Source organism: Tympanuchus pallidicinctus, unplaced genomic scaffold (assembly GCF_026119805.1).
Source record: "Tympanuchus pallidicinctus isolate F22 unplaced genomic scaffold, pur_lepc_1.0 scaffold15, whole genome shotgun sequence".
NCBI lineage: Eukaryota > Metazoa > Chordata > Aves > Galliformes > Phasianidae > Tympanuchus > Tympanuchus pallidicinctus.
This window is the reverse complement of record NW_026294669.1, coordinates 26,451,585-26,458,728: the sequence shown is the minus strand read 5'-3', so window position 1 is coordinate 26,458,728 and position 7,144 is coordinate 26,451,585. Positions and strand designations below refer to the sequence as shown.

Here is a 7,144-nt window from a genome sequence, read left to right as displayed (position 1 = left end):
AACCCTTAACAAGCTCATAGCAACCAGATGACATCATAATTTACTGGCTACTTTACACTGTGCAGTCCCTAAAACTAGAGTAAACAGTGCATAGCAAGAGTGATGCTTGGCTATTTATTTTCTCACCAAACAATTCTGAATTACAAATGCACAGAGGTGTGGGGTTGGGTTTTTTGTTTCTTTGTAAAACTATTTTCCTTTAAGATATCTCAGGGAACAAACAAACAAACTCCACCCTGCTATTTCATAAATTGTACTAGATTCAAAGGTTGGCTCAAAGATTTTGTTCGCTTAAGCCTGCCCAATTTTCATTGCATCTTTTCAATCACACAGCCTCTTCATTCTTTCTTGGAAGCCAGGACCCCTATGAGGCCAAAACTCTCCCCAGCAACATCAATTTCCTGTTCAAACTCAGAGTTTTTAATCTGTCACCACTACAACTAGCATTATATGCTAAACATCCTTATTCCAGAGTCCCTGCTACTTGAAGTATGGGAAAAGTCAGTGAGTCAGTGATGCTATGTTTAAAATTTACAGATACTCCATACTGCAGAGGCACTGCAGCTTTCTAAAGAAAGAAAGATACCCAATTTACACATTTTTCTGAAAGTAAAATATTTGAGGCTTTAAAGTACCTTATTTTTCCTGAGTCCCTAGGAAAAAAAAAAAGAAGAAAAAAAAAAAAGGATGTTTCCCACCTTTACACTTTCATGCCTTCACAAAGACACACGGATCACACCCCCCTCTATCTCCTTTGTCAGTTCATACAAAGTCAACATTCATCCTTCTGGAGAGACTTCTCCAGTGACCACTGCAGCTCTCACATCACTCAGACACAGAAGAGCAGCAGATTCATGCCCACCATCTCAGACACATTCACTGTAGCACCACAGACAGCTGTGTTCCCACCTTGTGAAGACCCTCCCCGGCTACCTTGATCACCCTAGTCTCTCCAAGTTCTCTTCCAACATGAAACTGGTGCTAGCTCCTTCCATCATCTGAACAGCTGCCTTCGTGTGCCTCAGCTTCCCTTGTTTCAAGCTGGAAACGCTTAGCCCTCTTGTTTCTTCTCTCTGCTATTTGTGCTAGGTCCCCCTCCCCACCACAGGCCTTCAGCACACGCTCACAGACATTCCTCCTTCTCCTGGCACTACTGCAGGCCTTAGGAGGACTTCACATTTATTTTCTCAGAGATCATCTGGGGGCTTTCCCTCTGCAACCACAAGTTGGCCTCCTGGTAGAAGAGAGGGCTTGAAGTAGACAGGAGAGAGAGCATCTCTGCTTAAAAAGCCTTAGTTTTGTCTCATCTTGCTAAAGCCCCCATCACCCACACACCTCTCACATTATTCAGAATGCAGCTCCAGGCCACCTTGAGACCAGAAATAAGCCCCCCTTGTCATCATGAAGCCATAACAAGCCCATAGCAGCCGTGTGCTGTCAGAGGCAGTGCCCAGGAACCCCAACCATGTCTCCTGGGCCTTAGAGAACTCAGGCAACTGGGGAAGCACAAGGCTCATAGAGGATAGCAGAGACTAGTTTACTTAAAGACCAAATAATTTTTAGGGTTAAAGCACTCAGGTTTTGTCAAGCTATTTATTGGTTTTGAGAAGAAGTGGCATAAAATAAACTAATTTATAGTGGTCTGTTGAAGGATCTAAGGAACTCCCTGAGCCTGCGTTCTCCATACAGATCTCAGCAATTCCTACTCAAAGGCAAGTCTGTTGTAGCTACCATAAGAATAAATGCAGTAACACCTACACCTCCATCAAGCAGCACACAAAAGCTTTCTTCCTGCTTCACTTGCCTGGAAAACTCAGACAGAAGGAGGCTTGGCTCTCACAAAGAGCATATCAGCCACCTCACATGCAGCCTGTCTGTATTACAACCGGGTTCTTCTCTTCTAGAGGCTCTCAGAAGAGGGTACAGCATCTTAAGCTATGAGCAGATTGTTTGTACTCTCCCTCTCAGCTGATTAACATTATCTGGGCATTTCTGTACTTGACCTTCATTATCCCCAAGTCAGTGTCTGGAATACATATTTACCACCAGCCACACAGCTTGGTACAACTGTGCTCAGGGGAGAGGCAAATTTGGGTCCTGTACACACTTTGCCTCTAGCTGTGTGGAAAAAATGTCTTACTTACTTTCTTTCAAGGGGATGTTTTTATTGTAGTTATTAACATTTCAAATGTTGTTCATGGGGGTGTATAATCAATGGGCATTAAGATGTTATAATCACAAAAGAACAAGAGAGGTAAGCAAAATAGACTAAGATAATAAAGGGAAAATAAATGGAAGGCTTACCCATATGCTAGGCTCACCTACAGAAAACACCAGAAGAGGGGATCTCCAGACAAGATCTTTCCCCACTGGTAGCCAGCTCTTAAATAGGTCTAGGAGGAGCCTGGCTCCACCCCTTCCTGCAGCACAGATGAGTTGCCTTCACCTGTGCTCCTGTGGCTGACTCATGGCTCACCTCAGGTGATCAATCAGAGGTTCAGGCCGTGACTCAGCAGCTCCCATACAGGGAGGCAAGGCGGGGGAGACGTTTGCTTTAGTTTCAGGTTGAAACTTATCTTCTGTTGAAATTCCAGATGCTGGAAGCAAGTTACAGAACAACAGTATTTTTCAGCTTAAGACAAAAAGCTAACAGATAAAGTAATAAGACAAATAATAATAAAAACAATAAAAAAAAATGCATGGCCATTAATTTCAGTGAGACAAATAATAATAAAACCAGACAAAAAAAAAAAAAAAACAAAAAAAAAAAACCCACAACAACCATTGATTTTGGTCTTAATCAACTTTGTTTGCATAACGCTGCATTCTTGACAAAATGAAGGATTCTGCCTAAACAGCTGCTCTACCTGCTCTGGTTTCCCAAATTATTGCACGGCCAGGAGTTTGAACTGCAAAGATATGAGAAGAATGCACTTTATGAAACAAAGCACAACAATGAGGAAACTATAGTGCTGGGTTACCAGTGCAGGTTTTTCAACAGCTGCTGGTAAGAATGCCTTTCTCAAGTTTCCTCTCGCCTTAATCTTGCTCCATGGAGCAGGATATGTGAAGGAATACCAGTTGTGCATGAGGAGGCTTTTGGACTTTAATTTCCATCCAGGACGTTTTGGGTTGTGCTAGTGAAGGCTTAGGGCTAGGCTGTATTGGCTCCCATCACATCTTCCTCTGCCTCCTGAGAGCAGCTCAGAGGTGGAAGGAGAGACCTAACACAGTGAGGTTCAGCCAGCAACAGCTAGATTCCATATGGGTTATCGTATCTTCTGCCTCTTTTATTTGCCCATAATGGGAACTCTGGTTTAGTAACTGCATATTAAGCCCAGACACAAACAACTTAGATCATTCATGTGAAAATGGAATAATAACAGCCTTGCTTTGTACTTTTGCACTCACACAAGCATTTTTCACCAGAAGCTTTCAAAATCAGTAGGCTTCCACTTACATGTATCCCACAGAAATAGTGCTCTTCTTGTTACCCTAGAAATACACACATTTTTTCTTACATAATACAGAACAGTTTAAGCTCTAGAGTTCACAGTCTAAGTATACAGATTAGACAAGAGAAAGGTAAAACATCTTGCCAGAGATAAATGATGAGACAAAAACACTTCCACTCTCAGGTCCCACCACCACCCCTTGCTGGATCATACAGTCTTGCACTGCTTTACTTTCTCCAGACATTTTCAGTGAAGCCATACTGAGCTGAAAGATGATTCTTTTGGGCAACTCACACTAATCTTAGCAGGCTTTATGACCTCTTGAAATAGTTTTGTTGCTTTCTTTGATTTAAAACCAACAGAATTAATTCTTCAAGGGTAGAACACATAGGTTGCAAGAAGGAGATAAGGGTACATCTGCAACTAAAGGACTATTCTGACTATTTAAAGCTGTCTTACAGCATTAACAAACATACAAAATCACTTGATCCCTCAGGCACCTCCACTGTACTTGTTTAGCTCTTGATGGCAACACACTCAGGGTTTAGTCAAATTCTGAAATCGAGAAGCAGTTTCCCAATGTGCTGCTTCAGTTCAAAGAAACAACTCAGACTCAGCCCACAGAAGCTAAAGAGGACAGAACCCCATTTTCCATGCCGTACCATAGTGTTCAGCACAAAGTCTGAAATGAATTATATGATGACCTGCATCCATTCTCATTGCAGAGCAGCATGGCAACCCTCTTAATGCTGAGTGGTTATTATTTGAATTTATTCAAATGAAAAATAGTTTGAAAAGTGTAACGGCTGGTGATTTTCATAGCTCATCTCTCAGAAAAAATAATTAGGACAACTAAAAGCATTTGGAATTTAGTCAATCTTTTGTCAAAAGGGGAAACATTACTAGGAATAACAAAAGTTTCTAGCTTTCAGTTCTGAAGCAGTAATTTCCTTTGAGGTAGACTTTTGAATAAAATTAACTAAATAGGGACAAATGGGGACAAAATCATAGAACAGTGAGCATGGAAGACTTCTTAGGACTGAAATATCTGAGCTTGATCTGTACAGGAGGGATCCCAAAATACAAAAAGCCATCATGACTCACATAGGGTCATTGCAATTTACCCCATATGCCAGGTTTGTGGGTTCAGGTTCACACACTGTTAAATAGCTCTCCCTTGCACACAGAGGATGGGTGACCCCGTGTCACAGCTGCCCCAGCTACCTGCAGATGTGCTTGTAGAAGAGCCTGTCTCAGAGGAAGGCAATTTCAGCTGGGAGGAGGATTTGAGAGGCCAGATTGCCCCTCCTCCTCATCCTCCCCCCCATCCCCCCAGGATGGTTTGAGATCTTTTTGTACATTGTCACAGCCAAAAGACACAGAAGCAGGTCCAGGAAGGAAACCAGAATAGCTGTCACAGCACTCAGTGCAGTCACTCCTCTGATTTTCCAGGCATTGCTCAGAAAACCATTTGAAGAAAGAGGGCCCCTGTGGGCAACAGCGGGCTCTGGACCAGGCTGAGGCCAGATGTAACTCATCTTTCTGTACAGACACAGGGCAACAAGAGACAAATGTGAATGAGAAACCAAATTTCCTCTTGTGACACATTAAAAGAGTCCCTGTAAAAGGGGACAAAAACAATTCTTCTAATAGTTACCTTTTTATTACTTTTTTATCCTCCTCCATTAGAGGGGAAATATGAGGGAGGAAGGAAAAAAATGATTTTTTCAGCTTGTCATGCAAGCTGCCAGCCATTCCAGGCTGGTGGTGTCCCCAGGTCAGGGTGAGCATTCTTCTAGGAGTCACAGATAGAGGACTCCTAGAAGCCCCTTGCAAATATTCCCCAGCACCTTACTGAAAAGTGCACGGGTCTCAAGAAGAGGGCAGTCATGCCAGCTTGTTGGGACAGGTCCTTCTACAAGTGCAGCCAACTCCTCTCGAGAGCTGGCAAAACTGAACAAGTCCCACAAACTGCTTTGGATCTGTTGAATTAGCATTACCAATGAAAAAATGATGTTGTGCTGGATAATTTTTCCTCAGCTCTTGTTGCATGATACAGATAACTAGAGAGTGGGGCAGTCATTATTACCCCATGCAAATATTTATACCATCTCACACAGGAGACACAGTAAGAACTTGTAGAATGAGCTCTGGAGACTCTGACCCGCATGCTGTTATACACCTGTAGCACTAACACATGAATAGTTGAGTAGCAGGATAACACCAACTCCTGCAGAGGGAATGCGGGCAGAGATCCCACAAGTTATGCCTGAAAAAGAGCTGATTGAGGTTGCCGTGTTTTGTCCGTGTGTAAATTTACAGTTGGTGGCATTTTCCACTGTGAGTATCATTGTTAAGATTTTAGAATTGGATTGTAAAAAAAAAAAAGCATTTGACTGAAACTTGCCATTCAACTTCTCATCATCAGAGTATCAGGGTAAAATACCATTCTGTACCAAGAATGAAAGGAGAAAGAGAGAGAGAGAGAGAGAGAGAAAACAACAACATTTAGCAGGTTTTAAAATTATGCAGATATTTTTAATGGCTTTGGAGTATTCAGACACTCACTCATATGTCAGAAAACAGATTTGATTTATAGGAATGACATTTGGCAGAGCAATTAATCCATACTATGTTCTAATCGTGTTTGGTACTAGGAGAGGAAAAAAAAGTCAAACTTAGGTTTAAAGCTGACTGTGCCAGGAATTATTTTCAAAGAAGGCTTAGAAGGCTTTTTAGTAAGCTCAAGGACAAAATCTGGTCTTTTATTCTTTTTCTCCTCCACCACTCAACATGAGAATAAAGCCTGCATCCCATTTTTGAGTTGAAACAGTTAGACCTTGTCTCCATTGGAGGTGAAATGGGAGTCTGGATCTCTTTGGATCTCTGCTAGGTAGAAAAACCCTCTTTTCCACATGATTCCTCAACTTCAATGAGACTGTCTAAATGAAATCTTAGGAAGGAAACTATGGATGGTTCCTTAACAAAAACTCCATGTTTCATCAGGCAAAGCAGGGATTTGCCCTTGCGTGAATGCCATTTGAGGCACAGGTCTTGTTTTGTTAGAATCAAACTCTGATACGCCTCTAGTTTGTCTGCAAGTTTTCCATTTGTGACATGTTTCCAGAGATAGAAATATTCAGTTTATCACCTGGCACTGATTAGAGCTCTACCACCAGAGCATTTACACTTGGCTAAGGGGACTTCTCATTCCCCAAAGTGCAGAGCCACTACTTCAGGCACCTATGGTAGCTTCCATACAGCAGAACCCCTTGCCCTAGGCTGCAGCTTCCCTCCTGCGTGCAGGGTGGGACCTTCCTGGGACCTTGTCTCAGGCCCTGGAATCCTGTATCCCCAAAAGGGGGGTTCTGCTGAGACCGAACAAGCTTACCTAGGAGGTACAGCTGGGCTGCCACTTGGCCAGCAGGTCTTCTGACTGTTCTTGCTCCTCTTGCTATGTCCACAGCTGGACTGGTTTTGTACAAGCATGAGCCTCTGTTGCTTTTACTCCCATCCCTGACATTGATTTCTGCAGGGAGAAAAAACAATCCCATGTTTATCATCCAGTGTGACAGACATAGCCATTAAGAAAAGCTTCTCTGACAAATCCATTAGAGAATACAAGAGCAAGCACTACTACATGGTCGCTTTTCACTTACAGACTTTGCAGAAGCTGCGAGTTAGCTCAT

General features: G+C 42.6%; 1 long non-coding RNA gene across 4 annotated transcripts in view; it reads right to left on the bottom strand.

Annotated features, from left to right (window-relative positions):
- LOC128077116 (uncharacterized) overlaps positions 1–6,924 on the bottom strand; it is a 182,059-nt gene extending 175,135 nt beyond the window's left edge. For all 4 annotated transcript variants that reach the window (XR_008204841.1, XR_008204837.1, XR_008204839.1 and 1 more), the window contains exon 1: positions 6,847–6,924. This is a non-coding gene — a long non-coding RNA (uncharacterized LOC128077116). The remainder of the gene's footprint in view (positions 1–6,846) is intronic.
- Between the last annotated feature and the right edge of the window lie 220 nt (positions 6,925–7,144).